The sequence below is a fragment of the Notolepis coatsorum genome (genome assembly GCF_963971535.1).
Source record: "Notolepis coatsorum genome assembly, chromosome: 15".
Classification (NCBI taxonomy): Eukaryota; Metazoa; Chordata; class Actinopteri; order Aulopiformes; family Paralepididae; genus Notolepis; species Notolepis coatsorum.
Window position 1 is genome coordinate 47,110,906 of NC_140179.1, and position 15,000 is coordinate 47,125,905.

The 15,000-nt window shown below is 46.2% G+C and overlaps 1 protein-coding gene and 1 long non-coding RNA gene across 2 annotated transcripts in view; both read right to left on the minus strand.

The window, feature by feature from the left end:
- LOC311241949 (uncharacterized protein) overlaps window positions 1–5,269 on the minus strand; it is a 48,444-nt gene extending 43,175 nt beyond the window's left edge. The window contains exon 1 of the mRNA XM_084330908.1: window positions 5,169–5,269. The gene's annotated coding sequence lies outside the window, so the exon portion shown is untranslated. The remainder of the gene's footprint in view (window positions 1–5,168) is intronic.
- Window positions 5,270–5,333: 64 nt separating this feature from the next.
- LOC311241950 overlaps window positions 5,334–15,000 on the minus strand; it is a 34,007-nt gene continuing 24,340 nt past the window's right edge. Inside the window, exon 3 of the long non-coding RNA XR_014620588.1 lies at window positions 5,334–5,408. This is a non-coding gene — a long non-coding RNA (uncharacterized lncRNA). The remainder of the gene's footprint in view (window positions 5,409–15,000) is intronic.

Genomic DNA, 15,000 nt, shown 5'->3' on the forward strand with positions numbered 1-15,000 from the left:
AGACATACATTAATTCCCTAACCCATTACCCTAACCTTCACCTAACCATAACTCCTAACCATGTGTGATGCTTTACATTGTAATACTCCCCCCTCTCTCTCTTCCCCTCTCTCTCTCTCTGTCTTTACTGTCTCTCTCCAGGGGCTTTTATCTAAAACAGAGATTCCTTAAACTCAACATGAAAAGAGAAAAATAAAAAGAGAAGGAGGAGGAGAAGCTAGAGGGCAGAATGAGATGAAAATACAGAGAGAAAAGAATGTGGGAGAGAAGAGAGGGAAAGAAAGATAGTGATGGACCCCAGGGGAGGAGAGAGAGAGAGGGACTATTGTGTGTGTGTGTATTTGTGTGTGTGGTGTGTCTGTTTGTGTGTGTGTGTGTGTGTGTGTGTGTGTGTGTGTGTGTGTGTGTGCGTGTGTATGTGTGTGTGAGTGCGAGTGTGTGTGTGTGTGTGTGTGAATGCAAGTGCAAGTGTGTGTGCATGTGTGTGACTGGTGTGTGTACGTGTGTGTGAGTGTGTGTGTGTGTGTGTGTTTGTGTGAATGCGAGTGCAAGTGTGTGTGCATGTGTGTGACTGTGTGTGTACGTGTGTGTGAGTGTGTGTGTGTGTGTGTGCGTGTATATGTGTGTGTGAATGCCAGTGCAAGTGTGTGTGCATGTGTGTGACTGTGTGTGTACGTGTGTGTGAGTGTGTGTGTGTGTGTGCGTTATATGTTGTGTGCGAGTGCGAGTGCGTGTGTGTCGTGTGCGAATACGTGTGTGTGTGTGTGTGTGTGTGTGTGTGTGTGTGTGTGTGTGTGTGTGTGTGTGTGTGTGTGTGTGTGTGTGTGTGTGTGTGTGTGTGTGTGCGCTTGTCTTCCTACTGTTATTATCAAATGTGATGTCGGATATTTCGTCTTGTAACTCGAGACCCGAAGCACGCAATAGGTTGAGTGGGGTGACGATCGAAAGGCGGCAAATTCAACTTTCCAAAATGTATTTGTTGATTGGTGAAAAATGCAGGCGGAGCTGGCAGACGAGAGCAAAGTGGCGCGACGTGTGACGACTCTCTAAAATGAGTAATTATTATTTATTTAAAAAAAATATATTATATTTTTAGGGGTCGAAATCTAAAATCCAGAACCAATATTTATTCTTTCTTCTTCTCTTTCCACCAGGGGGGGGGGGGGGGGGGGGCGGTGCCCTAGTGCCCTCTATGGACCAGCCGCCACTGTACAGTACTGAATTCTGCCATCCGGACACACAAATAGGATTATAGAATATAGAATATCAGGCCTATAAATTACCTTATTATGGCTAAGTCACACATCTATGGATCAGGCCAAATCTCCCCTTTCCAATGGCAGAGTTCAATCTGGATTTAGTATCACCAGGCGCCCCTGACAGTGCAGCAAAAGCCGCGAATGAAATCTAGTGTGAGTACAGTTACTTTTTTATAATGTACATTTCGAACTAACTGTGTTCTGTTTTATGTATACATTCAGGTTTGTGGGATATGATGCCAAAAAATAAGAGAAAGAAAAAAGTCACGCTAGAAGTCAGATGATTGACATGATTGGCTGGCGTGAGCTGGGAAGTGTAGTTCTTTGAAATTCTAAAACCCCATCGAAAGCCCTGGGTCTCTTCTCTCAAAAGACTACACTCAAGTTAGGTTGCGCCAAATCCTTGCGTCTATAAGCGCATTTTTCCGACTCTATGCCCTGAGATTTCTATAAACTCATATTTCACTAATAACACTTAAAATCATCGGTAAACAAACGTAATGCTGTATACACTTTGACTGCTGTTTTTGATTGGGTTAGGGTCTTTACTCTTGGCTACATTTGAAAAGAAAATGCAACATTAATTCATACATTCTGTAGAGATGGATTTATGGCGTGATATCAATCTCATACCGGTACCTGACCACTCGGGCTTAAGAGGTTAAAGGTCCACTTGCAGGTTAAACCCTACTCTTCAATTATGGGTAGTTTACCTCATTGGTATCTATTTTCATTATTAATTTTTTTCCATTTGACGCCGGAAATTCCACTCAGAAAGGGTTAAAAATGTCCACGCACGAATAACATGTATGGAGCCAATCAAAAAGCTTATCAGACGCTATCAGTGCCATGACGTCACTGCCAGGCACGTTGGAACTTTAAATCGGCAGGGGGTGCTGCCTTTCTGAGATTTCCCCCCCTCAGAACGCCGTGAGAGGAACATTCGTTGTTTAGAATGGCTTTGAAATAAGTTATTTCTAATGACCCTTTAACTGAAAATGACGTGAGACGTGAGGCAAACGAGAAAAACATAATAATTGTTTTTTTTTTACTTTTCAAACCTGAAGAAATAAAAACAAACAAACCTCACTTGAACTTCTGAATACCTCACTTGGCTTGGCTCCATCTCCAAGTCTGTATGACACATTTCTATATATGGGTTAGCTTCAATGTTAGATTGAATGCAGCTCCTACAACGACTCTGTCGCGCCAAAATTAAGACGTTACACAGCTGATACCAATTGTATTATCAATGCACGGCTAATTAAGTGTTTTATATTACATCGGTCCGCGACCCGATGGTTGGGGACCTCTGCTCCGTTATGCACAAGTTTATAGACTTTCGGAGTGCGTATATTATTCAATGAGACTGCCAGCCAGCTCTTGCTCGACGGAGAAATACAATTTCAATTGTGACGAGAGAAGATCTCCCGATTCAGATACAATTGAACACAAACGGTTCCAAAGATATTAATGTTTTGCGGCAAATTTTCACCCTGCAATGGATTTTGGTGCATCTATGAACACTATGAATTGAAAATGGGGGACCCTGATGTAAACAAGACAAACGTCTTTCTCTGGTCTGCATCCCCTTAATTGTGTGTATTGAGCCATACTGTATTGTACCCATTCTGCAATCTGTTAAATACAGTTTTCATTCATTCTCATCTCCTCTCTCATCTGTGCGTCTCCTCTCCGACACCCGAGACAGCAGGGAGCACTGTCAGCCAGTCACAGTGGCCACTCCCCTCAGACGCAACTGTAGTATTTCACACAGGAGGAAAATAATACAGTCGGGCAATCTAACAAGAATTAACGTATTTACAAGTGTGTCAGTGTAATGGTAAAGTCAAGTGCTTTGAGCAGGATAAACTTATAACTTATATTATATATATGTTACAGTATATAAAAATACCGTTTTTACTTTTGTGCAGTAACTGAAGCTGCCACTAGGGGGTTCTGCCACACCCGCCGCACCCCCTGTTCCAACGTGCCTGGTCACTGCAGGTAACTTTCCCCTACTTCTGATCCACACTAATGCAGTTTGACGAGTGCAGAAAGCTATTTCCTTGATCCAAATGGACGCTTTACAAGACGCAAATGGGTTTAATCGTCGGAGAGACTTTGATGGACCAGCTACAATTGCATCTTTGGTTGAAACAAGGTAGTTATAAGGTTTTCAATGTCGTAAAAAAAGAACTACATGTACCACTAGGCAGCCTGTTGTTCAGTACAGCAGCGCTATTGGTCTGTTAGGCTGTCGCCTTATGCCTTATCCCCGTCCGGGTCATAGTACCAAGCTGGCTATATGGCTCTGGCTAACGTTAACGTTACCCCGCTAACATTAGCATTATGTCTACTGTCGTGAACCATTTTAAATCGGGGCATGTAGAAGAGTTTCGGGAACGAGTAAAATGTGCAGGTCCTCTTCTCAGACCTGTGGGGCAAAGCACTGCACGCATCATGCCGGCTAGCAAGCTACAGTACACGTCACGGCATGTTGATACCATGATAGTAGCCCCTCGGATAGCACTCGGTGCATCACAGTCACGAAAGGGGCTACCACGATAGCTAACTAACGTTAACGTTACAAGCTCAAACACCTATAACTACTGTCGTGTCCATAAGTTCCCTGGCAGAATACTTTGTTTGTGAGGACAAATGTATACAAAGAGGAGAGAACCATTTTAAATCGGGGCATGTTAGGAGTTTCGGGATAGCCGGCTAGCAAGCTAGCTAACTTAGCTACTAACGTTATATACACAATATGTACAACGACACAATGATTTACATGAGTATTTACAAATATGGTAACGTGGTTGTGGCTTTTACAAATAGTGGTTAGCTTTAGAGATAAATGGCTATGATCACGGAGCAATAGTGTTAGGTGAAACAGATACTAGATCCTCGGCTAGTAGTAGCAAGAAGGCTCTCTGCTTCCTGCCACTACCTGCCTGTGATTCTCAGACCCCCTGCTGCCCTGTACCTGGTGTGACGTCATCATTAAGATGACACGCGCACGTTATGAACCATGGATTAAAATATCCACGTGCGTGGTGGTTGTGGTTGGGAGGACAAAATGTTTGATAAAAACGCTAAAACTGGGTAAATTTCGATAATTTTTTCCCCCCTCTTCATGAAAGTCACCGTTGGCCTAGTCACATTGTTTATTGAACAAAAATACAACATGCAAGTGGGTCTTTAAGAGCACCTCCCCATGCGCTGATGACTCCGGGGGGGACTATCGTAGGTTTTCTCTTACAAACTTCCTACAGGGTTATTTACGAGGAAACTTACGAGAATGTTGGTGCATGAGGTCCATTATCTGTAACTGTATCTGTATTCGGATAGTCTGGAAGTTGGGTGTTTTTCTGGCAACAATTATTGCACAATACAAATCAAATGAACAAATTAACATTAGATTAAAGGAAGTCGCGTTAAATCCGGCAAATGTATTTTCTAACCTAATATTAATTGGAAATGCAATCAAAAGCATCACATTGATTTCATATTGGCATATATAATCAATCATAAACTGACAACAACCAGCATTGCATGTAGAGAACATATCTAGATGATAAAATAGACTGATGCAGGTGTGGGGGTGGGAGTGTGGAGGCTGGGGTGGGGGGTGGGAGTGTGGAGGCTGGGGTGGTGGTGGGAGTGTGGAGCAGTGCAGCATAGCCTGCAAGCAGCGGCAGAGAGCAGCCATGCACTAAATAGCGGGAGGCAGAAATGGACCACGCTGTTGACAGAGTTTTAGTCTTGTTGATTATGATTATGACTTCAGCGTCCTGCATGAACTAACGCTAAACTACACGTTTCTCTCTCTCTCTCTCTCTCTCTCTCTCTCTCTCTCTCTCTCTCTCTCTCTCTCTCTCTCTCTCTCTCTCCCTCTCACGCACTAACCTGTTCCAGGTGGCGTTGGCACCGGCCCTCCTCTGCTGCGTCCCTCTGTCCGCCTTCTCCTCCGTCAGCCCCCCCGCTGCTGCTCCACCCTTCTCTCCCCCTCCTCCTCCTCCTCCTCCTCCTCCACCTCCTCCTCCTCCTCCTCCTCCTCCTCCTCCCCCTCCTCCGTGGTGGGAGCTCAGGTCACTCAGGCTGAGGGTGGAAGAGCTGCTTCCCAACTTCAACCTGCTGTGAAGAGACCTGGTGGTAGAGAGAGAGAGAGAGAGAGAGAGAGAGAGAGAGAGAGAGAGAGAGAGAGAGAGAGAGAGAGAGAGAGAGAGAGAGAGAGGATAATGAGAGAGAGAGGAACTGATCTTATTGTAATTTTCATTACAATGTGTTTGTCAATACAATTAAATAACTACACATTATATCGGACAACATGTGTCCCCATCATATTTAAAACCACATGAGATCTCATGTAAAAAAGTGCTAAAATACAACTGTCCTTCTGCAACACAACAAAAAAAACGTCATTGAAGCTCCACTCAAACAAAAAAGTGTCCATATTTCCATTCAACACATACATCTCAGCAAGAACAACATATGAGCAACCCAAGAAGGGTCCCGTCAGTCCAATTTTGTCCATTTTGATACCCAGCGCATGGAACAGATCCCCCTCATCAGGACCCTCCGTTCCACTGAAATAGTCCTGCAACAGGTCTTGTCCCCGATGCTCCGCGCTTCAGTCCAATCGTTGTGACAGGCTGTCCTCAGCCCCAGTAAAGAAGCCACTTCCTCTGTGTGGTGAATTCCTGGCCCGGCTACATCCACTACATGTTTCAGTTTCACTGTCCCAACTGAGTGCAGACGCTGTACAAGCCCAGGTCTACTACCGTCCTGAATGTCCAGCCGGGCTCCATACATCAGAGGCTCCAACATACAGTTAGTTAAAAACAGAGATGTTAAAGGGTCAATATTGAGCGTGGAAAACTTGATATCACTCATAATCTCCAAAAGGAGTGCACAACAGATGAAAAAAACACAGGATCCGTCCTAAACTACTTGGATTCAGGTTACCCTTCATTATCAGTTTATTGAGCTTTTGTAAAATTGTCCTCAGTCTAAAAACTTCCTGGGAAGTGTACCCCCATTGTTCTTCATCCTCATTTGAGTTCTTGCTGAAATAATAAACATCTCCTTATCTTCAAAATAATCTCCAACTTTGACATTATTCATGTTTTTTGTTGTGTGCAGGGACTTTTGTATCTGCCTGACTGCATAACGTCTTCTCTGTTGCGAATCAGACACTTGAGAATCATTGGGAAACGGTGCTACTGTTCTACATCCTCCTGACTCTCTTTGACCAAACTTGTCACTCCTTCTTTAGCCACTGTTGCCACTTTCTTTTTCCTTTTCAAATGATACAAGTACATTTTCCCCCACCCCTCCATCACTACTTCCCACCACGTCATCCACTGTCTGGCTGTTTACATTATCTACCACATTCGGCTTTTTTCCTATTATTTCACTGTCACTTGTCATATTTTCCTTAACTATTTTCTTTCTCTGACATGGTGTTGGGGGACCAAACCACCTCTGTTCTCTCCTGTTACCTCGCCACTGGTTGAGGGAGGAGCAGCGTCTCTCACCCCTCCCTCCTCTGTACCTGCGCTGCCCGCAGCGCTGCATTCCTCCTGGGGCTGAGATTGTGCACCTCTCGCCTCTCCCCTCGGACAATTGCGCACTATATGTCTTTCCTCTCCACACTTGAAACACTTTGAGTTTCCAGAGTTCACAAAAACGACATAATCAAAATCATCAACTCTTAATTTGAAAACCAAATCAAGCTCTTCTCCGCTGTTCTTGAGAATCATTAAAACCTGGCGTCTATGTGAGACAACATGCTTTAATAGCGGAGATTTACATCCCGACGACATTTTCCTTATCGGGGAAATTATCCTCTCATGTCGTGCAAGTTGACTTATTAATAGTTTGTCACTTATGAACGGTGGAATGTTAGATATGTTAATCCTTCTGCCTGGTGTGGAGAGAGGCGCCACGGCAATGAACGCATCGTCGATACTGACTCCGGATTCTACCACAGCGTTCACCTTCTCCAGACAGTCCAGAAAAATCACAACTCCACGTTCATTTTCGCAGCAGATTTAACACTTTTGTGCCAACAACGTCAACTACTGTCAAGCTGCAGTCCTCTACGGACACATTAGGAGCAGGTATTTTAACACCATGCTTCCTACTGAGTCAGGCCAAATCCATACTGGCGTCTCACGCCAACCAGCAGCACAACCTGGCCGACTGCCAAACAAACAAAACTCCCCACTTAACCCTGTACACACCAAACACACAGCAAACTAACACTACACTATAATTACAATATTGCATAAATAAATTTAACTAAATAGATAGATAAAGATAGAAAAACTCACACTACTTTCACGCACCTCCAATCTCCAATCTCACTCCCAGCATGCACTGAGAGAGAGAGAGAGAGAGAGGAGAATGAGAGAGAGAGAGGAGAATGAGAGAGAGTAGAATGAGAGAGAGGAGTATGAGAAAGGGGAGAATGAGAGAGAGGAGAATGAGAGAGAGAGAGAGAGAGAGAGGTGAGAGATCGAGGATAGAGAGAGAGAAGGGAGCGAGAGGGGGGTAGAAAGAGAGAGGGAGAGAGAGGGAGGGAGGGGAGAGAAGTCAGAAGGAGAGAGGGGGAGGGATGGAAGGGGGTAGAGAGATAGAGGGAGGGAGGCGAGAAAGGGGGAGGAGGGGGAGAGAGAGGGAGGTAGAGAGGGTGGAGAGAGAGAGGGAGGAGGGAAAGAGAGAGGGGGAGAGAGAGAGAGAGAGAGAGAGAGAGAGAGAGAGAGAGAGAGAGAGAGAGAGAGAGAGAGAGAGAGAGAGAGAGAGAAAGCTGCCCCTCCAGAAGCTATTACAGTTCCGTGGGAGACATGATAGAAGGTCTGTATGAGCAAAGCTGGGTGATGGATGCAGCAACTCTACAGACACGGAGCTGATGAGAATTGGCAGAGACCTGACGTTGCAGTTGGCCCAGTCCTCCAGTACCTTCACTAATGTATTGAAACATATGCCCATATTCAACCACCTCCATGTTTTCGAAACAGAATCTCCAAAAGTGACAAAAAGTTCAAGAGGACAGTGGCATCCGTCCGCTGCAGGCGTGCATCGCCAGTTGGGTTCCGTGAGCGCACTTCTGTTTTGGAACCGCTTCCAAATTAGAAAAATATCTGGATAACGTTAAAGGAACACACCAAAATTAGGGGAAATGCGCTTACTATCTTCTCCAGAGTCAAACAAGAAGATAGATACCCATTTCCTCTCCAGTAGAAAGCTATCCGGCTGCAAGCTAGCCTCAGCACAAATTTACGGAAGTGGATACGGACCACTAGCCTAGATTAAAACTCTGGGAGAAGCGTTTAATTAATTAATTTGTGCTAAACTAGGCTAGCTTGCAGCCGGATAGCTTTCTACTGAACAGAGGAAATTAGCATCTACTGTATCTAGATGGTAAGCGTATTTCCCATAATGTTGGCATGTTCCTTCCTGTGAGACTCACAAATCCTCCTATCAACCCCTCCTCCCCTTATTCAGCTACTCTCAACTGTTTCGGAGTTTATTTAACATTGCTGAAAGGTTATTTTATTATTACACTAAAAGCAGTGCAATAAAAGCAATACAAATGCTTTACCGAAGAAATTGTAAATAATTATCTGAAAACGATTTGATAATCAGATTCAATATAGACAGATTCAGAATAAAGATGGTTACAGAAGTCTGGCCTAAATCACATAGAGAGACTGAATCTTATCAAATGAGGTTTCATGGTCTATTAGGTATCAGTGAGTCTGGGGGTCATTGCCATTAACCATTTCACTGCCGCACTACCAAACGGTTAACCCTTTTTCACTGCGACAATAAACAGAAGGTTAACCCTTTCACTGCCACACAACATCAGCTTAACCTTTTCACTGGTACACTACAGAAGGTTACTGGTTTAAAAGCCACATGTTACAAGGTGTAAAAATTATAGTGTTCATACTGCAACATGGCAGCATGACAGCAGACACCTTTACACCCATCTTCCTGTCACACACACACACACACACACACACACACACACACACACACACACACACACACACACACACACACACACACACACACACACACACACACACACACACACACACACACACACACACACACACACACACACACACACACACACACACACACACACACACACACACACACACACACACACACACACACACACACACACACACACACACACACACACATACAGCCTAATCCCTAGTCCTAGAAATAGCCCTTGCCAACTTGTCAACCTGTCTGTCTATCTATCTATCAATATGTCTGTCTATCAATCTGTGTCTGTCTGTCATTCTTTCCCGCTTTTTTCTTTCATCCTAAGTGTGTAAAAGCCAACTTTATTTCCAACTGAGAGAGAGAGAGAGAGAGAGAGAGAGAGAGAGAGAGAGAGAGAGATAGAGAGAGAGAGAGAGAGAGAGAGATAGAGAGTCTGTGTGTGTGTGTGTGTGAGAGAGAGAGACAGAGAGAGAGACAGAGAGAGACAGAGAGAGAGAGAGAGAGAGAGAGAGAGAGAGAGAGAGAGAGAGAGAGAGAGAGAGAGAGAGAGAGAGAGAGAGGAACTGATCTTACAGGCTCAATTTCACTTGTAAAAGTGAAGGCTTGCAGTATGGTGTAACTGGTGTGTGTGTGTGTGTGTGTGTGTGTGTGTGTGTGTGTGTAGGTGTGTGTGTGTGTGTGTGTGTGTGCGTGTCTGTCTGTAGGTATACATAGGTACATGTATGTGTATATGCATGTGTGCGTGTGTGTGTGTGTGTGCGTGTGTGTGTGTGTGTGTGTGTGTGTGTGTAGGTGTGTGTGTGTGTGTGTGTGTGTGTAGGTGTGTGTGTGTGTAGGTGTGTGTGTGTGTGTGTCTGTCTGTAGGTATACATAGGTACATGTATGTGTATATGCATGTGTGCGTGTGTGTGTTCTACTGAAGTAGAGAGACTACCTCAAAACCACAGATGTTCTGAGTAGAGACGAGGAAACAGAACAACTAAACTCGTGACACTCTGATCAAGTACATTCCATCAACATTTTCTTACCAGCAATAATTTCCTTACTAGTAACTCGGTTCTTCATACTGCATTTGCTGTGCGAAGTGAAGTGACATTTTACGGGAGGATAATGTTTTTTTTTAACTAGCCTCATTTTGACAGCGGATGCTATAATTTCGTTATGCCCTCACAACGGTAATACCTTGAAGCTGATGACGTTGGGTAATCGTGCAGGCGGCTGGCTTCACAAGATCACAAGATCACCTGAGACGAATCCATCTTGTCAGGCTTCAAGTTACAGTATGTGCTTAGTTGTGTCCCAACCACAGCGGTTCAGACCAATCAGCGTCCTTTGAGGAACTACTGGCAGCAAGACACAAGTCCCGGTCCGATTCCAAACAGTTTTAAAGGATGACTTCCCAGATGGTTGTGTTGTAACAGACCATCTGGTGGGTCAGGTTACGGCTGTCTGGCTGAACTGCATCATGCGTAACACTAGTGTCAACACAGACGGCGTCATCAATGGAGCATTTTCACTGTCCATTTTACACCCCTGCCTGTACCGGATGCGTCTATTCTTATCCTAACGGATTTATGCTTCCACGTTTGCGTTTTGCTAATCTGATTGGCCACTGACGTTTCTGGTGCGATCTGATTGGCCACTGACATTTCTGGTCATGTGACATGTGCGCCCAATCGCGTGACGCGCACATTTCCGCCTCGAACAGCAGCAAACTACCTAACGCCTAGTTTATCACTGGTTAAGCTTAGGCGACTCTTTCGAAGTTGGTTATGGTTAGAGTTTGGAATCAGGGCTGGCGTTCTATCGCCCTGCTCTAAGACAAACTCTAACCTTAACCAACTTCGAAAGAGTGCCTAAGCTTAACCGGCGAAAGAACTTGCCGTCACACGATTGGTGCGACCAGAAACGTCAGTGGCCAATCAGAGCGCAAAACGCGAACGCGGAAGCATAAATCCGTTAGGATAAGAATAGACCCGTACCGGATCTGTAGGATGACGTCCTGCTGCTGCCGCGCAGGGCTGTGAGGCTGCTCTAACGTATACGTAACATGACACGACGCGGCCTATTTTTAAACCGCTGCTTAAACACTCTAAATGCGCTGCCTCGTGTGTATCTGAGAGAGAAAACAATATCAGAAGACCTTGTTCAAGGCGAAGAGCCTGTTTCAACCACAGATTACACACCTGACTTTGTGCCCACTTCGGGGGGGGGGGGGCTATGTCCCCGCTCTGCCTCAACACCTGCTCTGCAACATGATTTTACACATACCAATCGGCATGCGGTGCTTGATGCAGGTCCCAGTCCCAGGCTGCGGCGACCTACACAGGCTCCCCGAAGACGACCTGTCCTAGTGATTGGCGACTCCATCACTGCCCTTCATTTGCTTAGATCTTTAGTACACTTGATCTCAAGAAGGTGATTTTTATTTTGAGAACTGCAGCACTTAACACTTTGAATGCCACTCGCGACTTTTCTCGGGTTTACCCCCCCACCGGTGAATGCCACGTCACGAGAATACTCTGTTTTTTTTTTTTTTTTTTTGCGATCTGAAATCATATTGCAACAATACTGTTGGAGATCCAGGCACCGCCGGCGCTCATGTAACGGATATGTACCGCGATAGTGTGACCAGAGACGTGGCTGGCTCGGTAGCGGTACATAGAAGTAAAACTCACTCCCCTGATCCTCAGAGACAGGATAGACATGGTTAGTTAGAAGGGAATTCCTTCCTAGCGCAAAGGTCTGTGGTGTCGCCCGCAGTGTGGGAGACCGGGGTTCGAATCCCACTCAAGGCATCGAAGTGCCTTGGGTGGAGTGGAGTGAGTTTAGGGGGGGTGAATGTAACGGATATGTACCACGATAGTGTGACCAGAGACGTGGCTGGCTCGGTAGCGGTACATAGAAGTAAAACGCACTCCCCTGATCCTCAGAGACAGGATAGACATGGTTAGTTAGAAGGGAATTCCTTTCTTGGCACAGCGGTCTGTGTTGTTGGCCCTGGTGCGGACGCCCGGGGTTCGACTCCCACTCAAAGCATGGTCGAAGTATTGGCAGATGTGAAAAAAGCGCCCCCTATCGTCTCCCAGATGGTAAATCACCCTTTTGGATTGGACTCAATGAAAGTGAATGGGAGAAAGGATTTCTGACTCCACATTTTACTTCTCACTGATGTAACCGGGGTCTACCAGAGTTCATTCTGGAGCCTTGGTGCCGCGGCGAATATGTGTTTTACTGTATACACAATGGATCAATCAAATGAGCGATTTTTTCGAATGGCGAGCGGAAATTGGAATAAACCATTTGGATACCATCTGACCTCACGTAAGGAATCTATGTTATCAGTCTTAGGATAATCAGACTCGTTTTCATGGATATATAAGCGTTTCCCCTATATGTGATATAGCTGTTTTGACTGTAAAAGCCATCAGGAAATAAGAGCAGCGATTATCAGCGCGCGGCACGAGCATGCGTGCGCACACATAAATTATACTATCGATCATCTAGCGTTTATTTGAAAACTATTCATAAATAGGCAGACAAATGACAACGTTCTGGAATATTCCAGTAAAAGACGATTATCATAGAATGGTTTTTTTCCCCGCGAAAACGAGTGATTTTCAAAATGCTATCAAACGGAAATGAAGCGATAAAAAAACAATCTGCCTTGACAATGTTGACTGGAAAATGAGTCTTTGATAAGCGACGGGCAGATTAGACACATAGCCATAATTTAAAACATAGATTAGGCGATATTAAGTTAACATTGGAGTGGATGGTGGCATTCAAGGGGGTAAAAAGGAAAACACGGCTGGCAATCAAAGTGCAAATAACAAGAGCTTGGAAAAAACTTGAATCTCCCAAAGTGTAAAAAAGTGGTTAGAAACTGTAGAGGACATAATAATATGGAAAAGGTAACTTACAAAATCAACAAAAATGTAAATATGCTGGAAAAAATATGGGGTTTCTTTAAACTATGGAAAGGTATTTGACGACATAGACAGATCAGGCTTTGAGATGAGGATTTAAGTAATACATGAAACAGTCATAGAAAACTATAGTAGTAGTAGTAGTAGTAGTAGTAGTAGTAGTAGTAGTAGTAGTAGTAGTAGTAGTAGTAGTAGTAGTAGTAGTAGTAGTGTTAGGGTTTGAAACCGACCTCAAACGCACGGCACAGACAGGTAGTTCAGAGTTAGCCAAATACTAGGGCGTATTTATTTTCAGAGTCAAAAAGGAGCAAGTAACAATCTTGGAACAAAGGGAAACTGCCTTCAGCAGAGTTATCTGCGGCTCTGCAGATCCTCTTGGTGTTCGAGGTGGGGAAACGGTATTGACGCTGCAGCGGCTCTGCAGATACTCCCGGCTTCAACAAAGCGCAAGAGTAAAGCGGGTAAACGAGGCGCAGCTCAAAACGGGGGACAAGGTCTTCACCAGCGGCAATCCACAGATGTCCTGGAGGGAGAGTAGACGAGGCACAGCAACGGGGAACAACAGGCAGAAAACAGAAGTATTCAAAGCAGTAATACTCAAAACGACCCGACATCGAATGAAGGGAAGTCCCAGTATAAAAAGCCTCTGGGGCGCTAATCAAAAACTATGACAGGTGCGCGCTGGAATTGATACTTGCTCCAAAAGCGTGTGGCGGGGAATGCACCAATCAACACCTTAAAGGAGCGGAGCGTGTGGCGGGGAATGCACCAATCAACACAGTACCTTAAAGGAGCGGAGCGTGTGGCGGGGAACGGACCAATCATCACAGTACCTTAAGAAGCCTGTGGCGGGGAATGAACCAATCCTCACAGTACCCCCCCCTCCACGGGAGCCACCCGGCGACCCACTCGGCCCCGGCCTGCCCGGACGGGACCGAAGGAAGCCGGCGATCAGGGGCACTGGAGAGGGGGACAAAGACAGAGGCCCGGAGAGGGGCACCGGAGACGGGGACAGAGGACCGGCGAGGGAGGCCGGAGACGGGGACTGGGACCCGGTAAGGGGGCTGGACGGCACCTGAAGACACTGGGCATGACAGGAGGGGCTCCACCCCCTGATGGTGCCGGAGGACCAGGCGATGTGGGGCTCATGCAGCGCGAGCCAGGGCCGACCCAGGACTACCGGGACAAGAGGGGATCTGGTAATGAAAAACTGGAGTCTCTCAACGTGGTTACCAGCCACGGTGAGGAGGACAGGACAGGTGCGTTGAGTGATGTCAGCCAGGCGGCGATGATCCAGCGCGAAGACCTCCAAGGGCCTCTCGAGGTCCTCAAGCGGAATGTTGGCCCGGGTGGCAAACTCCACGTCCAGGAAACTCCCATCAGCACCAGAGTCAATGAGTGCACCCACCGTCGCTCGCTGGTCCGCCCAGGCTAGGGTGACGCTCGTCAGACGGTTAGGTGGTGCACGGGTGTGGGAACAGGAAAAACGGCTCACCAGGATCTCCCGGGGTCCCGGCGAGCCTGGTCTTCTTGGCCGGGTAGGGCAATTGGAGACACGGTGTCCATCCCGGCCGCAGTAGAGGCAAAGGCCGGACCTGAGCCTGGACTCCCGTTCGGCCGGGCTAAGGCGGGTGCGTCCCAGCTGCATGGGTTCCTCCTCGGTCACAGCCCGGGAGGGAAAAAACCCACCAGTCACGGAGGGGGCAGGACGGTCAGCAGAACGTCCCGAGGACGGGGGGTCTGGGGAACGTCTGGGGGTCCTAGTCGTGCTCGCTCACGCC